The 27,036-nt window shown below is 40.8% G+C and overlaps 1 protein-coding gene across 3 annotated transcripts in view; it reads right to left on the reverse strand.

Annotated features, from left to right (window-relative positions):
* NFYC (nuclear transcription factor Y subunit gamma) overlaps positions 1-26,445 on the reverse strand; it is a 50,233-nt gene extending 23,788 nt beyond the window's left edge. The window contains exon 1 of one of the 3 annotated variants that reach the window (XM_063456386.1): positions 26,298-26,445. The gene's annotated coding sequence lies outside the window, so the exon portion shown is untranslated. Of the gene's footprint in view, positions 1-2,645; positions 2,668-10,230; positions 10,580-26,297 lie in introns of those variants that run through there. The other 2 variants (XM_063456382.1, XM_063456387.1) reach the window with 2 other exon arrangements.
* Positions 26,446-27,036: the final 591 nt, after the last annotated feature.

Below are 27,036 nucleotides of genomic sequence, written 5' to 3' on the forward strand. Positions count from 1 at the left end.
TCATACAAAGTGTGAGGACAACCAGCATCAGTTACCGGATCACTATCACTAGGATCACTAACCGCAACAAAGCGGTTTTCCTGACACTATAGTGCCCTGAGGATGCCCCCACCCTCAGGGTACCCCTCCCGTTAAAACCCCTTCAGCCACTTACCTTAATCCAGCACTGGGCTCCCTCGGCGCTGGTGACCTCTCCTCCCCGTCCGACGTCAGCTCCCCCGTCTGACGTCATTGGAGCCGAATGCGCAATGCTTTCCTATGGACGTTCTGCGCGATGGAGACAAAATTTGCCTCCAGCGTCGCAGATGCGCCTCTAGTGGCTGTCCAGAAGACAGCCACTAGAGGCTGGATTAACCCCAAATGTAAACATAGCAGTTTCTTTGAAACTGCTATGTTTACATTTAAAGGGTTAAAACCTGAGGAACCTGGCACCCAGACCACTTCATTGAGCTGAAGTGGTCTGGGTGACTATAGTGTCCCTTTAACATCCAGGAAGCACCTCAAGTGGCTGTCTGGTAGACAGTTACTGGATGCAGACTTAGTACTGCAATTTAAACATGGCAGCTTCTCTGGAACTACAATGTTTTACATTGCAGCACTAAATTCAATAGCGACACAGTGCCCAAACAACTTCAATGAGCTAAGGTGGTCTGGCTGCCTTTAGTGTCCCTTAATAATATTTAAAAAGTACATTGACTGTAAAAGGCCACTGAACATATTACCTGAACTTGAATGTAGAAAATTCTGTTTTCTGTTAAAGAAACATGCATCCTGAGACAATTGTCTAACAAGAGGTGCTTGTCCCTTTAACAGAGAACTGTTGGGCTTTCTATATTTAGATATGTGCATTGGCAGTTTACAGCCGAACTATGACGAAAAACATTTAATTGAAAAAAAAATTATTACTGCTGCAACTTCTGCATGTAGGTTATTACATCAATTACTCTAGAATGTAAGCTCATTGAGTAGGGAACTCAACCCCTCTGTTCCTGTGCGTCCAACTTGTCTGGTTACAAATACTTGACTGTTATTCCACCTAATGGGCAGCACTGAGAAATTTGTTGGTGCATTATAAATATTAACAATATTCAGCAAAAAACAAAGGGGGAAAAAAAAAGTTACCTGCACTCTTCCCAAATCCCTATGCATATTTAGGAAGTAATGTAATTTTTTCCTTTGGTTTTTACTGTATGTATTGGAGCTTATGTGTACTACGATCATTGCTGCCACCCAAGAGTAGTGGGAGTTTGAGCGCAGGACTTTTTATGTATTAATAATGAGCAATAGCATTTCCTGACATTAACCATAAGTCTCCCTCCTCCAACTCTTGGTTAAGTCCTTTTGTGTTAAAGGACCACTCTAGGCACCCAGACCACTTCAGCTTAATGAAGTGGTCTGGGTGCCAGGTCCTTCTAGGATTAACCCATTTTTTCATAAACATAGCAGTTTCAGAGAAACTGCTATGTTTGTGAATGGGTTAAGCCTTCCCCTATTTCCTCTAGTGGCTGTCTCATTGACAGCCGCTAGAGGCGCTTGCGTGATTCTCACTGTGATTTTCACAGTGAGAGCACGCAAGCGTCCATAGGAAAGCATTATGAATGCTTTCCTGTGTGAGTAATTTGCAGGGTTACATCCCTGGTACACATGACTTAAACATGTGACTTGATAGAGAAGCCTGTGATGGGACTACATAAGTGCAGGGATGAAGTTAGGACATGAAAAGTAACCGCACACCCTGGCGCTGGATTCCAGGTATGTTTAAAACATTTTCACAGGTTTTAAGGGAAGGGGGACCTTTTCGTAATGCCCCATAGGGCATTGCAAATTAAAACTAAAATGTTTTATTTTTCTAAAGGATTGGAGTAATCCAATAAGTATCTTGAGATAGAGATATATAGATAGATATATATATACACACACACAGGTGATACTCGAAAAATTAGAATATCGTGCAAACGTTCATTTATTTCAGTAATGCAACGTGAAAACTAATAATGAGAAAGATGCATTAAATGCAAAGCAAGATAGTTCAAGCCATGCTTTGTCATAAGTGTGATGATTATGGCTTACAGCTCAGTAAACATCCACATAAAAATACTGTTTGCCTGCAAATGTTAATTTTATGGGTTAACCAATAGATAAAAGTATATATAATACATGCATAGACAAACAGATACATACTTAGTATGTATATCTGTGCGTATACATGTATTTTATAGAATTGTAATTTGTTGCATATTACTAAACGTTTGAGTTACAAAAAATGGCAGCATTGACCTGATGCCAATTAGTACCTAATTCTGCTCTGGGTGTTTTCTTTTAAAACCTTATGCCATAATCCCCTGTCAAACCAGAGGTTATGGGATATGTAGTTTAGTCCCTAGCCAAGTTCACCTTATTACATAGGATGATTGAAAGTGCTCAAATTGCTGACCAACTATATTGCAGTTCATTTACAACCCAGTACCGTAATTTATGAAATATCAAGCAGACCAGCTTTCTAAAGTTTGGTAGGCCAAGCCACCATGATTGTTGGTTTTAATGAATAAATATACAGAAAACACTCTTCAATAAGCAACTTCTATATTGAGCAGTGTGTGTGAATAATATATATATATATATATATATATATATTTATAATATACCTCTCTCGATATATATGATCAAGCCGAGCTTTAGGTAACGGTTTACCCATCTCGATAGTGATACGGCGGCTTCCCGCATCACTATCGAAACACGTCAGACGTCATTACAGCCTTTAATGGGTGGAGCATGTCCGCGCATGCACGGTACACATGGTGGGACGCTGTAGGTGATGCACAGCAGCTTCGGTGAGTCAATTAATCAATCACTTTACACATATATATTCTTGCAGGCTCTAATATGTATTGTGTGTTTTGATCCTGAGCAAAGTCCTAGGAGGGACTGAAACTGATTTTAAACTTTTTCTCGAATAAAGTATTGAATATTTTAAGACCGGAATGCAGCCACCTTCATTACCGTGTATACAATTTATATCCCAGGCGTTTGGCACCCGGCAATTTAAGGGACATTTGAGCTTGTGTGCAGGGATTTGCAAGTATTTCTATATGGTGTATAACTATACACCAACTTAAAAGCTCACAAAAACAATGGGGAATTAAAGGGACACTAGTCACCCAGACCACTTCAGCTCTATGAAGTGGTCTGGGTGCCAGGTCCCTCAGGTTTTAACCCTTCACATGTAAACAGTTTCAGAGAAACCGGTTTACATAGCAAGGTTAATCCAACCTCTAGTGGCTGTCTTCCTGACAGCCGCATCTGCAACGCTGGATGTGAAATCCGCATCCAGCGTGCAGAACGTCCATAGGAAAGCATTGAGAAATGCTTTCCTATGGACTGTTTGAAAGCGTGCGGCATTTGCCTCGGATGTGCATTCCGCTCCACTCGGGAGCTGACGTCGGCGGGGGAGGAGAGGTCACCAGTGCCGAGGGAGCCCGGCACTGGATTAAGGTAAGCTGCTGTAGGGGTTTAACCCTTCAGTGCCAAGGGAGGTTGACCCTGAGGGTGGGGGCACCCTTAGGGCACAATAGTGTCAGGAAACGGGTTTGTTTTCCTGACACTATAGTGATCCATTAAATATGATATATGATTATACATTGCAGAAGCCTGCTACAACACCCCTGTAACCTATTTTTGTATGTATGCATAATTACCAATAACATTTTTAAACACTTACAGTGTTATTGTCTAAGGTGAGAAGTACATTTCAAATTTAAGACCAGAGTAGCTGAACTAAATGCAGAGCTGACACCTTTTTTCCAGTTTAACTATTTTGAATGTATATATGAAACAGTAAATATAACACTAACTTTTAATGTTGTTTTGACCATCTATTTTAAAGGGACTCTCCAGTGCCAGGAAAACTGTTTTTTTTTTCTGGCACTGGAGAGTCCCTTTAAAATTACAGTGTTATATTTACTGTTTCATATATCCATTCAAAATAGGTAAACTGGAAAAAAAGGTGTCAGCTTTGCATTTAGTTCAGCTACTCTCTGGCCTTAAAAAACAAACCAGTTTTCCTGGCACTAGAGAATCCTGGAGTGCCCCCCTCCCTCCCATCAAATGTCGCTAAAGGGGTTAAAACACCTTTAGCTACTTACCTGAATCTAGCACCAATGTCCCTCGGCGCTGGGTCAGGCTCCTCCCATGCGCATGCATTTCAACAGCCGCGCGCGCATTAGACCTCCCCATAAAAAAGCATTATTCAATGCTTTCCTATGGGAAAAATCTGCCGCTGGAGGTCCGTGAGGACGTCCAGCGTCAGATAACCGACCAAAAGCCCTCTAGTGGCTGTCTGCTAGACAGCCACAGAGGGCAATCTTAGAGCTGCAATGTAAACATTGCTGTTTCTCTGGAACTGCAATGTTTTACATTGCAGCACTAAGTGCAAAAGTGTCACAGCACCCAGACTACTTCACTTAGCTGAAGTGGTCTTGGTGCCTGGAGTGCTCCTTTAAGTATAGAACAGAGTTTATGGCTTAGTTCAATCTTTTGCATTTCTCGCTTTTGTCAGTGGTTTTATTCTGGATTGTTTGCAAGATGGTGCAGGGGAATACATACAACACATAGTTATCACTGAACCGGGTAAGTTGATAGCCATACTACAGCTGCTGTTCGCCCATTCACAGGCCAGTTCACAGTTTTGTAAACCGGGCTGGCTTGCAGGATCTCCCAAGAACCAACCACACCTGAGTGTAGAAGCCACAGATTATGGTCACTCTAAAGGAGGGGAGACATGACCATTCCATTAGTACATGTGACAATAGTACAACTTAAATGGTGGAGTAGTGCAAAAGGGAAATCAATTTTAATTTTCTTTTAATTAGTGTCATGATTAAGGCAGTCTTACAACAGCAGCAAGATTTTAATATGGCTGCAGTTATTCTTCACTCTGTACAGGAAGAGGTGTTTCAATGATTCATTAGAGTGTTTAGAGTGACTCTCAGTTTAAAGTGTTTGAAATAGTTCTACACCGTGATACATGTAACGGTTTGATAAACTAAAACCAGTGTAAACATTTAAATTAATTTTTATAACATATACAAGAGTAAACAAATCTGTTTTGAAACCATTCCTAAACTGTAGCAGGCATTTAACAGATTATGTAAAGTCCAACCCATTTGAGACTAGACTGCAAAAATATCACTGGGTTTCTGTCTCCATCCTCACTGCTAAAATACATCAGCTTGTTCTTATTGATCTCATGTTATGGCTTTACTACAACAAAGCTCTTACAAAAAGGTCAATAAAAGACTCCTAGCATAATTCAATTTAACTGCAACATAAAGTGAATCTCTATAGATATACCTGATTAAGAGCAGTTTAAAAAAAAAAAAAAAAAAAAAAAAAATTATAGTTTACACCAATGCCGATAGAATTTTAGTGTTTTATCTTAAAAAAAAGCTTAAAGGGTTACTCCAACCCTTTTTTATTTTAGTTAACATGATGCATTACTGACTTGTGAAGACAGACAAAGGAAGGAGGAAGGGAGATTAAAGCTTTCCCATGCTGTCTTCAATGGTAGAAAGCTTTGAACGTCTGTCGTCATCCCGCTGTGCGCACTGAAGACCGTACTCTTTTCTTGCACAGAACTGACATTAGGTTCTGGGCAGCCCAAGTCATGTGTGCCTGAGATGAAACATAGCCCCTGGCACAAAAGTGATAAAATCTCAGTATGTGCAGCACTTGAAGCAGTTGGCATATAGGGTGTGCTGTGTGTTTCTATGTATGAGGGACTGCTTCTACTATGCATGGCAGTTCATGCTCATAATTTATGAAAGTAGCAGTAAGCACGCAGTGTTCAGGATGTCAAAAGTAAGCTATTTTTTCAAACCTTTCCTACGGAAAATATTTGGACAAGCATATTTCAGCGGTCAGCACTTACAGTGACAATCCAGTCACTGCAAGGACAAATACTGCTGTACAGATCCATATAGCAGCACATTCACTGTATCATTAACTATGAAAAAAATATGAATGAGAAATATTTATGACGCAAGGGTTATGAGTAATTTTTTGGTTAACTCCTCCAACATTCTATAAGCAAAAACCACACGGTGAGACAAAATTACTTTTAAACAATCACTATTAGCTAGGTGCAAACCATACAAGCACTCCCTCAAGTGCTTAAAAGACAATAATCACTATATGATACAAAATGCACACTATAACACTCACTGATATTAAGTATAAATCTTTAATAAGTATGCAAATAAAAAAGTCATGTTGTACAAATAGGAACAGAGTAACAGTACAAGGCAAACTGCACACAAAATAATATATCCAAACCTTACAAGCCTTAAGGCAGAGACACAATTCACCAAGTTGGTGACTTGTGTCTCTCTGCCTTAAGGCTTGTAAGGTTTGGATATATTATTTTGTGTGCAGTTTGCCTTGTACTGTTATTCTGTTCCTATTTGTACAACATTTTTTTTTTTATTTGCATACGTATTAAAGATTTATACTTAATATCAGTGAATGTTATAGTGTGCATTCTGTATCATCTAGTAACTCCAACATTACCTTGTGATTTGCAAACGACTGACTTTCAGATTAGTGTCCATGGCTAAGGGTTTTCTTTTTTGCTTTTGTGGCATTTTTCTCTATTATGCAATAATGTGGGGGACATGTTTTAACATTGTAAATTGTTTCAAAACATGTGTCCCTATACATGTAAAAACATATATACAGACTTTGACAGAGCAAAACAGAGCCCTTTAAAGGAACACTAGCGTTGAGAATATAAAAACTATTTCTAACATTTTATATTATAACTGGATTATTAAACAAATTAAATAATACAAATACATTGTTTCACCGTAGGGAAGCATTGTGAGCCTGGTGAGCATGTGCGTCAATCACCAGGCAGTGCTAATCAACATCTCTCCATAGAGATGCACTGACTCAATGCGGAGTGTTTAGAGTCTTCATGCAGTGGAGATGCTGAATTTCAGTCCTGCAGTCTTGGAAGCCCCTCTAGTGGCTGTTCGAATGAAACCTGCTAGAAGTGGCGTTAGACAGCACTTTAAACACTGCCTTTTCTCATAAAAGGCAGTATTTCCACTGCTGAGCCTGCAGGGACAAGCTGTATTTAGCAGTAGGTGTTATGATGCCTAGAGTATCCCTTTATGGTAGTACTGTGAATGCGAACAAATATATAAATACGCCCCCACATACATATTGGTACACTTCTGATGCCAACTGTTGCAAGATTTTTGGTGTATATATACATATATATAAAAATAAAAAAATTAGAAAGTGAAGTAAACAATCTACATGTTGCTGGCTATACAGGGTCGGGTGCTGCATCTGAGATATCGAAGTGGGTGGCAGCACATGCATCCACTTTTATTGGACACCTTGGAGGTAACTCCACATTTTTTAATATTGTGAAAAACAAAAACATTTACAGTTTATAATGCTTCATGTTAATTTGCATTCCTAACGATATAGTGTTCCTGTCCCTAGTACTACAAAGGTCCCCAAACTGCTTTCAAGTAAGTTTTACTTACCTTTTAGAGATCTTAAGCTCCCTTGTCACTACTCACTTCCCCACCTCCCGCAAAGTCACGGAGGAGGCATGGCCTCTTCCGCCTATGTCCAATCCAAGTGCATGTAGTGGCTGTCATACTGATGATGATCTCAGCCAATGAGGACAGACCAGTGTGGTGATGGAAAAAAATGAAAGTAAGTTTCCTTTTAGTTGAGGGCGGCCTGACATCTAAATAGGTAGTCCAGCACTATAACGTTAGGAATACACGCTGGTATTACTAATATAATAGTGTTCCTTTAATGAAGCATACTCTCTTTGGAATGTCTAGATACAGATGCAGACCTCATACAGTCATACTGGGATTTCCTGCAACAAGGCCATTGTCCGCTTGGTATACCCTACTCTAAGATTAAATATGATTGATTAAGGTGAGCAGTTCAAAAGGAAAGTTGATTTAAGATAAGCAACTCCTAGATTGTTAGATTGCTTGTTTAAGCAGGGTCTTCTTCACCTTTTGTCTCGATTAATATTCTGTATATCAATAACTTGTCAAATATCACCAATCTATAATAATTATATTGTTTGGCATAATATGTCTGACAAATTCCCACTGGAATATGTTTGCACCATATGAAAAATAATCTCCTACCCTACTAGTCAGGCCTAACAAGTATTTACCACTGTAAGTTCGGCAAATAAATGGCTGGTAGAGTGTGGAAATTTTAAACCTTGCATATGTACATACTTTAGTAACATTCTAGTCATAGGCTAATTACAAACCTGACTCAGATTTGTTTATATATATTAAAAAAAAAAAAAAAAAAAAAAAAAAATAACAACCACTGCTTGAAAAGTTTATCATTGGACACTGGATCGACTTCTCTACCTAAAACATTTATAGTCAAAAATAACTACAAATAATGGGTGCAATATATACAATAGACGATATTGTAGTAAGTATTGATCCCAAATAAGAAGTGGGAACTTTCCATTTATACAAGTACAAGAAAACAAAAACTAATTCAGGAGTGGAATAATTAACCCATGGCTAGTTTGGAGCTCACTGAAATTTTTGTCCATATCGAATATGCATTAGTCGATGACTGTTAACATTTGTTAATAACTGCTCAAAAGGTTTGTATGATTTCTTAAACTTCTGGATATTTACAAGACTGTGTGTAATATAATAAAATATACACACGCATTTTTAACATACTAATGTTTGTAAATGTCCATGGATTTATTTTAGATCTTACATCCCAGTATAAATTTCCAGCTGTTTGCAAGTATGCATACAGCCATAAAAGAAATAGAAATTACAAAATAAAGCACAAAAATGAGTGCAGAGAGGTATTAATTGAAAGAATGCTTTAATTTGAATATTTATATATATATATATATACACACACACACACACTAAAATAACATTAGAATGTTTGTTTATACTCAAATGCTTGGTACATACATATACAAACCCCAAAATGTCATGGATTATACAGCTGCACTCTTTCCTAAACTGATTTTTCCACACAAACAAACTTTGTCCTTCATTCTCCAAAACTCTAAAGCAGTAGCATTTCAAGGTCATGTTGGCTGAAGAAGGCCTCGTTTCAGCAACATGAACTGAAGCGAGAAAACTCAGATGCAATGTGGAAATAAACCCACGACATGGGGTTGAGTTCTTTTTGTCAATCAGGCAAGCCCTAGGTATAAAACTTTCTCACACCAACTAGAGCACTGTGATTGTGGCCTTCAGAACACTGCTAGTATCAGGTTTGTGTTGATGCACATCTAACATTCCAGTGACCTTCATACCTTATTTGCAGATCAAGCAGGAATAAGTAACTCCTGTGCTAAATTGTTACTTATTAAAATGTATTTCAAATATAGCCATTATTCAGGTTTAACAATTAGCATCCTGGAATAGTGATGAATATTGAAAAAAATTCATTTACGTGCAAAAAAAAAAAATCAATATTCTCTCGAAATCCTAAATAATATTCACTGAGGGGTAACAACAAAGCAAATGGTACATAATGTATTTCAATGCTAATGAAAAGAAACCTATTCTATTACTAGGCTAAGTGGCTAAGAGACTGCAACACAACTAAGCTATCTGAATAATAAAAATGTAAAAACAATAAGGAGCCCCACAGCAATTAAAATTAAAAAAAATAAGTTCACCCAAAAAGCACCACAAGTTACATCTGCTAGATATTCCCATCCCCCAGTAATAAACAAATAAATCAATCATAATGTTCAAAGGCTGCAAAAGCACACTAATATTCTGGCAGTGAAACAGTTAAGGAAATCTTACTATTGTACACGAAAACACACCTTTCAAAAATAATTAAATAATAAAAAACATTTATATATAAATTTAGAAAGTGTGCATCTACAGAGTTTTTACTTTTTTTTTTATATCATGCTGAAGATTGTTGCCTTGCACAAAGCCTTTTCCTAGGAATAATTTAGTGCACTTTGTTCAGGTTCTTGCCACTAAAACATATAAAGCAAAAGTCGGAAAGCAGGCTGAGCCTGGAAAAATACAAACTCAACAGAGCAAGAGGTGCAGCAGAAGGTATGTTAGGAATGTACGGGGGGCCATTTTCTTAGAACAAACTTGAGATTCTGAAAAGGAGGAGAACTGCTTAAACCACTTCAAAACAAACGAAAATGCAATAAAATACACTTACCATGACCACCAAAATATGCTTTGACTAGTCACTTTTCCTCGATGCTGTGAGAAAGCCAAAGCATTTATAATTTTCCCCTTCAGCTCCACTCTCACTGAACCTCCTCCCCCCCCCCCCCCTCAGGAAAGAGAGAGGGAAGGGGAAAAAAAGAGGAAGAAAGGACAAAGGCATGAGGACACATGGAAGGAAAGGCTGTGGAAGATCCATTTTAGATACTGAGCCAACAAGAACCATTATACTTGCAAACTCCTCGCCATTTTTCTTTGTCTTTCAGCTGACCCCTGTCTAAGAGAAAAACTCCCAAGTCTCCAATGAAAAATCCTGCAGCCTCCTTCCACTTTAACAGTCAAAGGCATTCAATCTAGCTTGCTACATGACACCAAGCCCCTCCTCCACAGCTTCCTTATTTGCTAGTCCTTGTTATTTGAGGATACTGTATGGCTGCCATAGGTGGACAATCTCATCAATCACCTCCCCTGTAACACTTCCTGTTTAAAGTTACCTTGAGATGAACAGGGGTCAGAGCAAAAGATTTTAAAGAACGGGACAACATTTATAAAATACATTAACGCTTTGTGAAGCAGCAAACATATGAGCAGTGAAGCATCAAAGTTAAACACTTAGAATATAAAATACAGTCGTCCAGAATTTAGCAACCTATAATTCTAAACATCTACAGTAATATACTCTGATTGCACAACATGGCAGGTATGCAATGAAGATTGAAAATATACATACAGAATTATATACACACACAGATCTAAAACAAAATAATCAAAGTATACATTTTAATACAAGCAGGAGTAGATTTAAAAGTAGCAAATTAATTACGATTATGGACTGGAGGGATGACGTCACTCTTGCATTAAAAGTTGTAAAAGGTTAATTACGCGTTATTCACAATTGTCAGCAATCGACCAGGGAATTGCATTTGAGATGGATTTATAGGCGACAAAGATTTTTTGCTTTGATATAAAACTTGCAACTAACTCCCCAGTGAATTTTCAACAATTCACATTTTAGTGAATAAGCTCATACTGGCAGTCATCCACAATCTAATGGCAATGGGTTAACAATTTAAAATCCTGAAACCAGCACAATCCAGAACTTTTGCACCTGAATCAGCACCTAAAAGCAATTCATTAGAAAACAGGTATGTACAGGAAGGTTACTCTAAATCCAAGGTCAAAAGGAAATGATTACTGCGGTAATACTCCAACAATGTTGAAGGAGAAAATTAATTTCAGCTCTGATTGAGATAACATTTCACAAAGCTCAAAAGTGAACTCCAGTATTTTAATATTTATGCAGGGTTTTAAAATTCAAGATAAAACTTATGGAGAAGGCCAGACCCTAAGCAAGCCTGTGCAAAATGACACATACGCCATTAGGATTAAACAAACATAAGGATTCCCAAAGAGGGTATTGAATCTTTGAAAGGAAACAATAAAAGCACCAGAATATGACAAGCTGAACTTACAAAAGCTCCATACAAAACAAAAATAATGATATACATTATACACTTATCTACACACACACAGGAAAAGTACATCATCTTTGAATTTTATAGTTTTACATATCTTCCCTACACAGTGTCATAGCTGAACAAAAATAACGTCAAAATGGAGAAGCCAAAAACTAAGAACACCCTACGATCCAATAGCTTATAGAATCACCTATAGCAGCAATATCTTGACGTAATTGTTTTCTGTAGGACTATCAGTCTCTCACACTGTTGTAGAAGAATTTTGGCCCACTCCTCTTTACAACGTTGCTTCAGTTCACAGAGTTTTGTTGGCATTTGTTTATGCAAAGCTCTCTTAAGGTCTCGCCATAGCATTTCAATTGGGTTGAGGTCTGGACTTTGACTGAGCCATTGCAACAGCTTGATTATTTTCTATTTTAGCCATTCTGCTGCAGATTTGTTGGTGTGCTTGGGATCGTTGTCCTGTTGCATGACCCAATTTCAGTCAGTCAATCTTTGACTCTAGAATACTTTGGTATACAGAGTAGTTCATGGTTGACCCAATGACTGCAAGGTTCCCAGGTCCTGTGGCTGCAAAACAGGCAAATCATCACCCCTTCACCACTGAGCTTGAGAGTTGGTATGAAGTGTTTGTGGTGATATGCTGTGTTTGATTTTTGCCAAACATGGTGTGTATTATAACCAAACATCTCCACTTTGGTATGGTCTTTCCAAAGGTAATTTTTTCATAAGTCTTGAGGTTTGTTCAGATACAACTTTACAAGCAGAAACCGTCCTGCCACGTTCTTTTTAGAGAGAAGAGGCTTTCTCCTGGCAACCCTTCCAAACAAACCTATATTTGTTCAGCCTTTTTCTAATTGTACGGTCATGAGCTTTAACATTCAACATGCTGAGTGAGGCCTGTTGAGTCTGAGATAAAACTTTTTTTTTTCAATTTCTTTGAGCATTACACAGTCTTTCCACTAGGGATCGACAGATTATCGGTTTGGCTGATATTCTGTATTCTCGGCAATATCGTTATCGGCCTAAAGAGATGCCGATAATGGAGACCAGGACTGCCGGCCCCATGACAAGCCCGGCGGTTCTTGGGGGCATGCAGTAAGCTCTTACCTTCAAAGCAGCTCCTGTCTAAATCCAGCGAGTCCCGCGGTTACCATGGTAACGCTCTGCGCGGCACGCTGGCCGCGAGATTTAGACAGGGGAGCTGAAGGGAAGGTAAGAGCTTGCTGCGGGTGCCCACTGCACAGTTCATGCCACTGGGGAATGCAAATTTACTATACACACACACACTGCATCCACAATACACACACACACACACTGCATCCACTATACACACACTGCATCCACAATGCATCCACTATACACACACACACACACACACACTGCATCCACTATACACACACACACACACACACACACTGCATCCACTATACACACACACACACACACTGCATCCACTATACACACACACACACTGCATCCACTATACACACACACACACACACACTGCATCCACTATACACACACACACACACTGCATCCACTATACACACACACACACACACACACACTGCATCCACTATACACACACACACACACACACTGCATCCACTATACACACACACACACACACTGCATCCACTATACACACACACACACACACACACACTGCATCCACTATACACACACACACACACACACACACTGCATCCACTATACACACACACACACACACACACACTGCATCCACTATACACACACACACACACACACTGCATCCACTATACACACACACACACACACACACTGCATCCACTATATACACACACACACTGCATCCACTATATACACACACACACTGCATCCACTATATACACACACACACACACTGCATCCACTATACACACACACACTGCATCCACTATACACACACACACACTGCATCCACTATACACACACACACTGCATCCACTATACACACACACACTGCATCCACTATACACACACACACTGCATCCACTATACACACACACACATATGTAGTATATACATATATATATACACACATACACTGCATGCACTAAAATAAAATAAATATACATACATACATACATACATACATACATACACACACACACACACACACACACACACTGCATCCAAAATAAATATATATACACACTGCATCCAAAATATATATATATATATATATATATATATATATATATATATATACACACACACTGCATCCACTATACACACACATATGTAGTATATACATATATATACATATATATACACACATACACTGCATGCACTAAAATAAATAAATAAATATATATATATATATACATATACATACACACACACACTGCATCCAAAATAAATATATATACACACTGCATCCAAAATATATATATATATATATATATATATATATATATATATACACACACACACTGCATCCACTATATACACACACATATTCTTGAAAACATAAAAATTTCTGTCTGGCATGTATATTTTGTGCATTAACCTTAATAAAAAAAATAAAAAAAAGGATTTGCAAATAAATAAATAATAAACATGTTCGGTTAACAGTAGAACAGATGTCGATCCCTACTTTCCACTTTTGAATAATGATAGACTTTAAATATTTTGGAAATTGCCTTATAACCCTTCCCAGTTTAATAGTCAGCAAAAATAGCTTCTCTAAGATCATTGCTGATATCTTTCCTCTTTGGCCTTGTGTTAACACATCTGAATGCTCCAGACCAGCAACAGCTAGAACTTCAGCTTTTATAGAGGTGGTTACACTTGCTGATAATAAGGGCATTTGATTAGCAGCACCTATCTGTAACTTAGTCTCTCCATTTAGGCTTTATTTCTGTTAAATAAATCATGACAAAGTAATATCTGAGGTTGTATGTACCCAATTAGTTGTTCAGTTATGATCTATAGCTCCCTGCAGGCAATCTAATGTAAACACTGTATTTTCAGAGAAAATACAGTGTTTACATTGATTGATAGGAATACCTCCAGTGGCCGTCACTCAGACGGCCACCAGAGGGACTTCCTATCATGCAGGGCCCTAAAAAGGCCCTGTACACGTCAGACGTATTAAAATACGTCTGACGTGTGCAGGAGAGAGAAGGCACTGTGTGCGCACCTTCTCTCTCCAGCCTGTCAGCAGAGGAAGGGGGCGGGCAAAGACCGCGAGTTGAGCTGACTGGCATGCGCGGTAGTGCGCTAAGGACTTCAGAGGGCGGCATGAATGCCGCCCTCTGAAGTATGTGCGCATGTGCGGTGAAGCCGCGCATGCGCACAAGGGAGCAATGATGCTTCCAAATGGAAGCGTCTGATTGCTCCCTGCTCGCGCCCGCCTATTTCGTCATTTTGACGAAATAGGGGGCGCGGCTTCATGAGGCTCCCGGCGCTGGAACCAGGTGAGTAAAGTCCTCTACCTGGAGAGTCCCTTTAACACCTGCTAAGGAATAGATCATGATTATGTCCTGATATGTAAAACCATAGGATTCAAAGAGAGTGTACTTTCTTTTTCCCCATGACTATATATACACACACACCCATTTGAAATTATGAGGGCTGCATTCATCTGACCATGCATACATTATAAGGGTGCTGTTAGGGTACTGGGTCAATTAATACAACATACATGATCCAGTGCACTCTCACTAAACACCAACTTAAAAAAAAAAAACAAAGAAACCTAACAGGCAAAAATAATTGGGATTAAGTCATACATAGCATTAGCATGCCACAATGCCAATGTACTGCATTTTTTTATCCTAGCAACCCAATACTTGCTTTTAGAAATTAATCCACTTACTTGGGAACTCCTATGTTGTGCAGCTGTCTGCCTGTAGCTCAGGCTAACTACCCTGGCTTTGCACTGCTCCCTGTTACAGGTGCACAAGTCCAGATTCTTATTTCACATTGCGCTGCAGAAAGCCCCAAGAGAAAGGATTCCCAAATAAGTGGGTAATTTCAGTTTTACCTTCTGCCTTCCTTCCATGGTTACAGCAGTAGAGTGCTAATTGTTTAGTCAGTTAACAGTATGCGGTAATATACTAACTATAAATATTTGCAAGTAATTGTCATTACTGTGTACAATTTGTAGTCAGACTAATTCAGAGTGAATCATTCACATGGGCAACCAGCTGTGGGAGCTCCATGCAGCATCAATGAGTACCGGAGATGCATTAAAGGGGAGGATCAGCAGCTCTTTTATACTGCCTATATACGGAGTTTCAAATAAACTATTGCAATCACCAACTTGTCTTCCATATGCCAAAACTGTAATATTGCTTAATTGTCCACTGCCTCTCATAGACTTAACTTTTCCAAGCAGCTGTTGTAAGCAACAGCTGATGGCACAAGGCATCTTTTTGAACAATGCACATCAGATGCCTGTGGCATCTGCTGGCACATGCACAAGAAGATATGTTGGGATCTGCCAGGCTATTCCAAAAACGCGTTGTGAGCTCTCACATTTGCACAAGAGTGTACTGTGCCACAACTCATGACATGCAAGAGAGAAGAGAGGCTGTGAAGGAATATCAAAGCAGTAGATAGCACTATGTATGAAATATCTAGATTTATTTATTGTACATCAGTTAAAGGGTTACTCTAACAACCATGAACTCTGCTGCTTTTAGAAGTGGCCATGGTGGCTGGATGCTGGATTCTGTATATACAGCATTTCTGCTTAGGGATAAACTGATATTTGGTCGCCTTTCAGGCCAATTGACTATAACTGGTACCAATATTCTGTTCATTTACCGTTTTGAAAAAATAAACAATTTCTACACAAACGTGCCATGAACTGAACATGTTTATTATTTTAAGTGCTTTTTGTAAATCATTATTTTGAGTAGTAAATCCACAAAATATACCTGCCAGTCAGATTTGTAATGCTTTCAAGAATACTTGTGCGCACGCAATGGATGCAGTCTGTGTGTAAATATGTGGGGTAGGATTCTGTGGCTAGTCTATTCTGTGGGCCAAAAGCTTTTTTCTTATTATTATTAAATAATTTTAATTTTATTCCCCCCACACTGAAGAAAAAAAAATACAGCCTCTCGTATCTTAAAATGTATACATTAAGCACAAAAATAACTAGCGTAATTAAGCAATTTTAGTGCATAGATCATGCACCTGCTGTCTAATTGCTTAATTCTCTGTCATTTACAAGTTAAATAAATTTTGTTTCTGTTTATGCACGTCGATACATATTTTCAACATACACAAATAGAGCTTATTATGTGGATAACTAGCTATGGTTTTATCAGGGCTCAAAACTTCTACTCTCCACTAGCCATTGAAGAGTGAAATTCACCCCTGGCAAGTATATTATGGCGTGTAGTGGCGAGTAACTTTTAAGGCCTGACTAGTAGCACAGGACTACAAATATTAAGCCCTGGTTATATATTCATTGTTTTCTTATTGCAGCAGGAATAGTTTAGCTAGGTACCTACAACACAAGGCTCCCTGTTTAGATTGGAAGAAAAGATATTAATTAAAGCAGGGATGGGGAATGTCCGGCCGCGGGCCGAATAAGGCCAGCAAAATCATTTGGTCTGGCCCAGTCAAGGCAACCTCAAACGAGACTTGAAATTTTATAGCCCTAATGACATTTAAAACATTTTCCCCCTCAGACTGCGAGTGAGAGGGTATTAAGGAGGAAGGTGCTGGTGATAGGGGCACTGTAGGGAGGCAGCTTTCTGTGCCTCTCCTGATCTACCCTGCACTCAAGCTGCTGACCTCGTCAATAGGAAAAGGTTGGAAAGTGGGAACTTTAGCTCCCAGTATTTTCAGAACATTCAATGTCAAGTAGGCTTACTCAGCAACATATTACTGAGTTTGAGCTTCTGTGTGTATGTGACTAAGCATGCGTCACTGGGCTTGTCTGTAGTGAGCATGCGTCAGAAATATTTTAGCTAGGTACATACAACACAAGGCTCCCTGTTTAGATTGGAAGAAAATATATTTATTAAAGCAGGGATGGGGAATGTAGGGAGCATGCGTCAGTGGGCTTGCCTGCAGGGAGCATGCGTCAGTGGGCTTGCCTGCAGGGAGCATGCGTCAGTGGGCTTGCCTGCAGGGAGCATGCGTCAGTGGGCTTGCCTGCAGGGAGCATGCGTCAGTGGGCTTGCCTGCAGGGAGCATGCGTCAGTGGGCTTGCCTGCAGGGAGCATGCGTCAGTGGGCTTGCCTGCAGGGAGCATGCGTCAGTGGGCTTGCCTGCAGGGAGCATGCGTCAGTGGGCTTGCCTGCAGGGAGCATGCGTCAGTGGGCTTGCCTGCAGGGAGCATGCGTCAGTGGGCTTGCCTGCAGGGAGCATGCGTCAGTGGGCTTGCCTGCAGGGAGCATGCGTCAGTGGGCTTGCCTGCAGGGAGCATGCGTCAGTGGGCTTGCCTGCAGGGAGCATGCGTCAGTGGGCTTGCCTGCAGGGAGCATGCGTCAGTGGGCTTGCCTGCAGGGAGCATGCGTCAGTGGGCTTGCCTGCAGGGAGCATGCGTCAGTGGGCTTGCCTGCAGGGAGCATGCGTCAGGAATATTTTTGCTAGGTTCATACAACACAAGGCTCCCTGTTTAGATTGGAAGAAAAGATATTCATTAAAGCAGGGATGGGGAATGTAGTGAGCATGCGTCAGTGAGCATCACAGAGTAGACTGCACTTCAGACTGATGACGAAAGCCCAGAAAAGCAATAGTGAGTAGCAACACCAATACCAGCTAACATCACATGCCTCACAAAGAGAATCAGTTCCAGCCATCACATTAAGGGTGAGTTAATTTAATGTTTGACCAAAAATAGCAGGCACATTTTTGAGTTATAGTTTTGTATGGCCTGCGAATGACGTCATAAATATCCACATGAAGAAAAAAAAATAAGGTTCCCTACCCCAACTTTAAAGCAACAACATATGGTATTCTCTGCCAGAAGAGTTGGTTTTATCAGTCTCGGAAATTTAAACATCAACGGGAATTCTTGAAAAAAACTTAATATTCAGGAATATTTATGCAGACACTTTGGACACCCTGACCACTTCTCCTTATTAAAGTGGTCTGGGTGCATTCCCCATGTCCCCTTCGCCCTGTAATATAAAACAATGCAGTTTTAAGACTGCATACAGCCACAAGAGGCATTTCCTAAAGTTTCACAGTCTTTCAGCGGATGCTGATGATTAAACACGTTCAAATATGCAAATCATTTTTTTTTTCCAACAAGCCATTTACCTGGCCTAACTGAGATCAAGAGTAGAATGGACTACGTTGTTGAACCAGCCACCAAACAAGTATCACCTGTTTTGCCAAGTTTAGATGGCCTGTATACTTTGAAAGGAGGAGTATCAAGTATTCTCACAGAAACTGGGGGACTATGAGGAGTATTTAAAATATGAATTCTTTAAGCATGCTGTACTTACATTCTTCTTTGCAAACTGGCCAGACATGAAAGAGTTTGCTGAAAAACTCTTGTTTTAGTTGGGGGATTAAAATAATTGTTTGGATCATACAACTATAGAGACATTTAGAAACCAGTCTGCCTTCTTCAGATGTACTTCAGTTGAAAGGTACTTTCAATTTCCAGGAAATCTACCAAAAGCAAACATTCCTTATGATAAGATATGAAAGGGTTCAATCACAGACTAGGAATCATATTAAGAAATTTCACTGACAGCAAACTAGAAACACAAAATGCAAAGGAAGTGCCTAACCAATTACTCGTGTCTAGTAACTTCAATCACAAACTTTTAAAGCATTTCACTGTCTCTTTCCTTGTGCAAAGACCACAGAGGGAGACAACCCAAAGGCTAAGTAGAGATGAGGTATACTTACGTGATGCTCTCTTGCATTGATGCAGACAGTTTTCTTTCCAGCTGCAGAAGCTTCATCCACCAGAAGCCAGCATCACTGCTGTACACTGGTACATATATGAGAATATGCCACAGAGGTCTAAAGAGGATCCAGTGAGACCTTACATGCAACACAAAAAACAGTAAAGGCAACTTTGGCATAGATGTGCCTGTCTTTCTGAGCAGCTTGTCCATGTGCAATATAATACGTAAAAGTGGTATTCTACCTCATTGCGTATAGGGGCGTTGTATACCCCTCCGAGGCGCATAAAAGTAGTGGAAATATGTTGATTGCTATTAAGATTACATGTTGGAGCCCCCTTACTCAAAAGGGAGAATCTTGCCTAACTCCCCTTCATGGCAAATCATTTTGTCTTGTTTGAAACAATTATCAGATTAACAATGGTTAAAAGGAACTTCCTAAGCACAAAAATAACTTTAGCGTAAAGAGAACCTATAGTCAGAACTATGTTCCCTCATATGCACACCTTTGGTTTATACAAAAAAAAAAAAAAAAGCATAGGTAAAATAAAGCTTACTCACCTTGCTTCCAATGTCAGGACTCCTCCACTGCCTTTGAAGATGGCAGCATGCTTACTGACTCCTCAATCTCCTCCAATCTATTGCTGCTCATAGAGCAATGGATTGGTGGTATGAATGCACTGTCAAATTCCACTCTGACTCTCCTCCAATTAATTGCTGCTATCAGCAGCATTTGATTCCCATGGTCTGGAGGAGGAAATTCCTCTGGTGGTTTATAGGACCATTTCACCCAAATCACTTCATTGAGATGAATTGGTCTGGGTGACTATAGTCTTCCTAATTTATTTACATTTATTATGCAGGTGAGTTACCTACAAGTGGAAAAGCAGAGCCAACATAGCACAATCTTTCAACTGTCCATCCATTTCTAAGTATAAACAAAAATGTTAGTTAGGCTAGATTCTAAAAAATTATTACACCCAAACAGATATCTAACTAAAATAAATCAGCCTCTTAGTGATTCATAATTAGTGGGGTGCTAGTGTGAGAAGCCAACAATGCAAAGGCGTCAAAAGGAATAGATATAAAAAATAAATCAGCAACAAAAACAAAAAAACTAAACTTAGGAGATCCCGTTAGGGAAAGCAGTCCTGCTATGAAGATACTGGAGAATGTCCTCCACCTGGAGCTGTGAAGACAGTGGGAATAAAGACGTCAATGTTATCAAAATCTCATGTGTGGGCAAAACTAGTCTCCTTATTTACGGAAACAGTTAGGCCAAGAGCATGCAGAAAGGATGCCAACTTATGGTGGGGTCCACTGCCATCAAGCAATAGTGCCTGAGAAGTTCCTAATTTTAAGGGTATCTCAGCATCTTTCATTGTTTAAAGGGATATAATGAAAGATAAGCCCTATAGTAATCAATTGTGAAATGAAGGGACAGTACAGGGGATAACCCTAGGTAGAAAATGCGAGCAAAAAGGAAAAGAGGACTGTCCCTCAATAATGAAAGGTATCTTAGAAAATACATTAACACGAGGTGAGTTTACACAGGACCAAACGTCGAGCCCCGACGCGCGTTTCGCCAGAGACAGGCTCATCAGGGCTCATCAGAGCCTGTCTCTGGTGAGCCCTGATGAGCCTGTCTCTGGCAAAACGTGCGTCGGGGCTCGACGTTTGGTCCTGTGTAAACTCACCTCGTGTTGAGTTTTGTGCTACCCTGCATATAGACATTGCATTTATCTTTGTTCTACTCAGGATTTTTGGACCTCTCCTCTCTTAATCTCATGACATTAGATTAATAGTTCGGAGACTTTATTCAGCACGTTAGTAGGCTTATTATCCTTATTGCTAGGTGCCCACGAAGGCACAGATTAGGGTAGTTGCTAGTAAGATTTTCTCTTTCATTAGGTGCCCACGAAGGCACAGTTTAGGATAGCCGCTAGCAATTGTACAGTTGTGTCGCTATCACAGCCAGACGCTCATGAAGGCATATACTAGCTAGCAAGCTTATTGCTCTGTGACCAATCATTAGCTGCCCTCTTATCATTGGCTATACCCCCGTTATACCTATTGGGACCCTGCTGTACTCTATTTTTACGTAGTGGTATTTCCTAGGGGGTTTGTAGCCTTGGCATCCAGCACTATTACAGCCAGGTGACCATGAAGGCATATACTAGCTAGCAATCTCATTGCTCTATGACCTATCACTAGCTGCTCACTTATCATTGGCTATATCCTCCGGTACACCCATTGGGACCCTGCTGTACCTGATTGCTACGCAGGGACACTTCCTAGGGGGATATTAGCTCTTGCAGCTAGTGATATCTGCTAGTAACTGTACAGCTTTGCCGCTATCCCAGCCAAGTGCCCACCAAGGCACATACTAGCTATTAATTTTATTGCTTGGGTACGTACTATGGGTATTGCTTAGACCGTTATCATGCCCATCTCCTGTTGGCAACGTGCTGCTTCTTGGCTATATCCTCCGATACACCTATTGGGACCCTGCTGTATACACACACATTTTTTTCAACACAGGGGTATTCCCTAGGGGGATATTAGCTTATGTATATATTTCTTTTATGCTGGGCAACTTTTTCTTTTCAGCAGTTACTACCTTGCAGTTTTCTCCAGGTCCCACGAGGCACCCGTACTCCTGGATTTGCAGGGTTATACATAGCACACTGTAGCCAATTTGTTCTTACTTTTACCATTTATTTTGTTACATGGTATTAGTATCCGAATATTAAGTTCACCCCGGGCAACTGGTACAAGGCTATCGTGCAGCCATTACTGCAGGGACATATTTACTTAACTACTGTTCAGACTTTTTTGCCCTATTAGTGTCCAATTTGTTTGTTCACCACCTTTCCGTCTGTGTACATTTAGTATGTGCAGTTGCAGTCACTTTTTCTGCCCCAATTATCCATCATTGAGGCAGTAGTGAACAGTAACTCTGTCAGTCTTTTTGTGTGTGTTTTTAGTTCGATTTATTAAAGTATTTTCTAAGATACCTTTCATTATTGAGGGACAGTCCTCTTTTCCTTTTTGCTCGAATGTTTAAAGGGATATCCAGGCACCCAGACCACTTCTGCCCATTGGAGTGGTCTGGGTGCCAACTCCCACTACCCTTAACCCTGCAATTGTAATTATTGCAGTTATCATAAACTGCAATATTTACATTGCAGGGTTAACTCCTCCTCTAGAGGCTGTCTACTGTGCTATAAACTTCCTGGTTTATAGCACAGATTTTTGTGAGAACCTCCAGCATTGCTGAAATCCCCATAGGAAAGCATCTTTCAATACTTTACTATGGGGAGGTCTAATGCGTGTGCGCAGCATTGCTGTGCGTTCGCATTAGGTCTCCCCCGCCGGACGACGTCAGCGGGGGAGGAGCGTGGGCGGACCCAGAACCAGCGCCGAGGGACATCGGCGCTGGATAAAGGTAAGTCACTGAAGGGGTTTTAACCCCTTCAGCAACTTGGGATGGAGGGTGGGAGAGAGAGAGGGAGAGGGGACCTGCAGTGCCAGGAAAACGGGAGTGTCCTTTTAAAGATGCACATCATTGGAGCATGAGCAGCAAATGTCGTAAAAAAAAAAAAAGTAGCTCAAAATTAAAGGGATTAAAGGGTTACTCCAAGCATCAACAGGCTGTAGTGGTTATGATGCCAGGTGTACTCTGGTCCTGTTTTCCGGTAAAGGGTCAGTCTGTTTCGCAACTGTTTGCCCTCCTATCTGATCCTGCTAGGACACCACAGTGACTCTGCCGGAGGTGGAGTTACAGACTGCAGGCTCCATGACCACTTGAATTAAAAGAACAGAGCATGAGGAATAGACCAACACTCAGTCCAACCATTACCTACAGACATGTATTCAGTGTTTCTGGATACAAAGGCACAGGCTGGATACTATAGATGTTGTCTTGTTACGTTTGATCAAATGAGAGCATAGATGCTCAAGGCTTGGTATAATAAGACATTCATTTGTTATGACAGTTCACCAAGACTTCCCTGCAGCTCCCCAGCATGAGCCAGAAACGAACATATTCCCCTGCTGTAACCACTTCCTCTCAGGTAATACTGCTATTAATTTGATGCCACAGAAGTCAATATACGCTGTGAGAATTGTTGATTTAACCAGTAGTAAGCTGACTACAGACTAAATTAGCCTGGAATCTCGAAGTAATCAGGAAATGTGTGATCAATCTTAACATTTAGTTTTATAGGAACACTCCATTGAAAATTGTTTAAACAATTTAGTAGATATAACCCCAAAGAAAACATGCCTGCATTTTTTTCCTGCAGATTTTCCTTGGTGGTATATGAAAAACCAAACAGCTTGTAAAAGCAACAGACCAGCTGTCTGCAGCCTCCCCTTTAATACCTGCAGAGAATAAAAAGTTGTCTATATGAGAAATCTATGTGCTGGACACAATAAGCACAGTTAAAATAAATAACTTCAATATGTACAGTTTTGAAAATAAAAATTCAACACCTCCACTGTTGTGTTTTTATTGCTGCTTACATTAGCAGAAAACTGATAGAGAACTACCCAGAATAGCTGTGAAATGACCTAGTCAGTACTCAATTGAGCACAGTTTGAGAACTTATCTGGATGTCACAGAGTGTAAAGGCCACATCTAGTCTTCTCCTGAAAGAGAAGCCAGAAGGCTCTGCACAGCAAAGTACAATACAGAACCCCTCAGCCTGTCCTGCATTACTCTAGAGCAGTATTTCCCAAACCAGTCCACAATACCCACTAACAGTTCAGGTCTTGTCAGTATCCCTATTGGATGAAATCAGAAATAAATAAATCCTGGATTTGGGAACTGATTTGAGAACCACTGCTCTAGAGCCATTCAGGATTCCCTGCTGGAGAAGACCAGATGCAAAGGAAGATGTTCTAGCGTAATGATTTTACTGTGTGATGGTGCCAGAGCACTTCTGACACTATAATCACAACAGAAGGTTATAGTTTCATAAAAAAGGGAGTTTTTTTGGTTTGTTTTTTAATGTATACCACTCTTTCCATAATTTGTACCCTGCACTGGGCCGTGGTTGCTACTGTATCTCTAGCTGGCACTGTTAGCGCTGGCAAGAGAGTATAGCAACAGAGTGACTTGTCACTCCATTCAGATGCTGGCAACTAAGTCAATGTGTCTGCATGATAGAGGAGGTTTGCCCTGCTTCAGAAAGTGTCCCCAAACAGGGCAAATCAGAGAAAGGACTTGCCAGATGAGGGGTGTTACAGACATGTAACACCCACCTCTGTAATGAGATTGCAGCTGGAGAGTGGTGACAGGTTCACATTAGAACCACTAAAGTTACTCAGGCCACTTGCAGAGACAGCAATGTTCAACTTGAAGGGTTTAACTCCAGTAGCTGTCTTCCACCTGAGGCGCTTATGCTGCAACAATCATGTAAAACTGACGTTGCAGCCCCCATAGGAAAGTATTGATTCAATGCTTTACTTGGGAAATCTTAGATGCGCCAATGCTCTTTGAGGAGACGCAGCAATGGAAGAAACTTTTTTACATTAATTTTAATTGTGTGGGGGATGACAACACCTAATTAACTAGGTACACTAAAGTGTTAGGAATACAAGTTTATAATCCTAACACGTAAACGTTTCTTTAAGGCAAATTGGTAGGTCAATTACAGAGAAAAATAATGGAATATTCTTTTTGGTTACTCCACTTTAGCCCATAATGGTTCTATATACACATGGTTCTGTGTGTACAAACAACAGCACATCACACAATGCACAGTGTTTTCAGCAAAATTTAAAAACAAAAAAAATGTACTACAATAAAAACTTTCTACAGTACAGGGCATGCTCTCAAACAGTGACATGTTCGGGACAAGTTAAAGTTTGTTTCTGTGGCCCACGGTGCAATTTCCGGAGCTCAAGAACCCCCCTTAAAAATTAATCTGCACCAAAAACCCCACAGACACATTCCATTTGGGATATCAACCCCATTGTCCCCCAAGAGCAAACAAAAACCGCTGCCTGCATCGTGCCTGGAACTCCACGTCCTAGGTGTCTGACGACAGGAATTCCAGAACCCTGATACAGAACAAATGGAACTATGCAAGAATGTAGTCAGAGCCATAATGCAGCTTACTGTCAGTTAAGATCAAGACTGTACACTGATGGGTCGACTCATGGACCATACACAGTCCCAGTCACTCCAATAATTTTCATTGATAAACATACTAAACTGTAACATTTAGGCAAAATTAGCCGATCTGGGAGGAATAAATGTCCAACCTAGATTTAGCACAGCTTGTCTGTTTTAGTGTGGATTGTGAGATTCTTTCCAGGGATACATCCCGAGTAACCCATGCCCTCTGCATATGAAGTGCCATAGAGCTGTGTGATGTGGTATACTCTGTAAGACACTGTAGGCTGGCTGGCTGTCACATCACACAGAGCTGTGTTGAACAAGCCATTCACCTCGCTAACACAACTAAGTCCTGCCTCTGGGTACCGCCAGCAGGCCGCCATTTTCCCGCCCGGTCCCTCAGCTCTCCCCCTCCTATCCAGCTCAGTTTCCGGCCTCACCGACCAATCACACCGGCCACACCGCGGCCTCCACCAATGAGCGAGGCCCGAGGCGGGGAGAGCGGCCTGTGACCGGCTCCTGCGAGCGGTACAACGGTTTGTCGGCCCCGGTGACTCCCCCAGCCCCCCGCCCTCCTATACGGAGACATGAGACTTACCGGCACGGTGCTCGCTGCTCTCTCCGGCGGGATAGTCACGGCTCGGCTCTACCGGCGGCTGCCAGGCGCGGGCGGGCGGTGGGTGAGGGCGGTACGCTACCCTGCACGCTCCGGGATTCGAGGGGGAGGGGGTCGGTGGAACCGAAACAAGATGGCGGAGACTGGGACAGAGAATTCCCGCCCACCGGTGCAGACACAGTGCGCATGCGCAGAGTCATAAAGCCACGCCCCTTTCCGGTGTCTATAGCTGATCAACACAGTGACAGCTGGAACACTGGGCATTCTCAGGAGCTGTCACTATAGCAACGGGGCCTAGTGTTACTGTATACAGCATACAAACTGTCCTGTTACTGTACACATATTATTATTATTGCTTATAAACCGCCAACGGTGGACTAACAGACACGTATTTGTAACCAGACTAGTTGGACACAGGGATTGAGAGCCCTGCTCAAAGAGCTTACATGCTAGAGGGAGTGGGGTAGAAAAGTAGGTTGCTAAGATAGTATTTACTGAGGGCTTAGTGTTCTGTTTTGATGACAGTTGCAGGAGAGGAATCAGGGTGCGGGGAGGGAAAGTTGTTCCCAGTTTAATTGATATGCTTTCTTAAAGAAGTGAGTTTTCAAAGATTTTTTGAAAGAGTGGAGATTGGCTGAAAGTCTAACAGAGAGGGGAAGTGTGATGTAATTCCAGTAAAATACAAGTTTAGCAGGCTAAGATTGCCACAAGGCATATGTAT

Source organism: Pelobates fuscus, chromosome 1, assembly GCF_036172605.1.
Source record: "Pelobates fuscus isolate aPelFus1 chromosome 1, aPelFus1.pri, whole genome shotgun sequence".
Taxonomy (NCBI): Eukaryota; Metazoa; Chordata; class Amphibia; order Anura; family Pelobatidae; genus Pelobates; species Pelobates fuscus.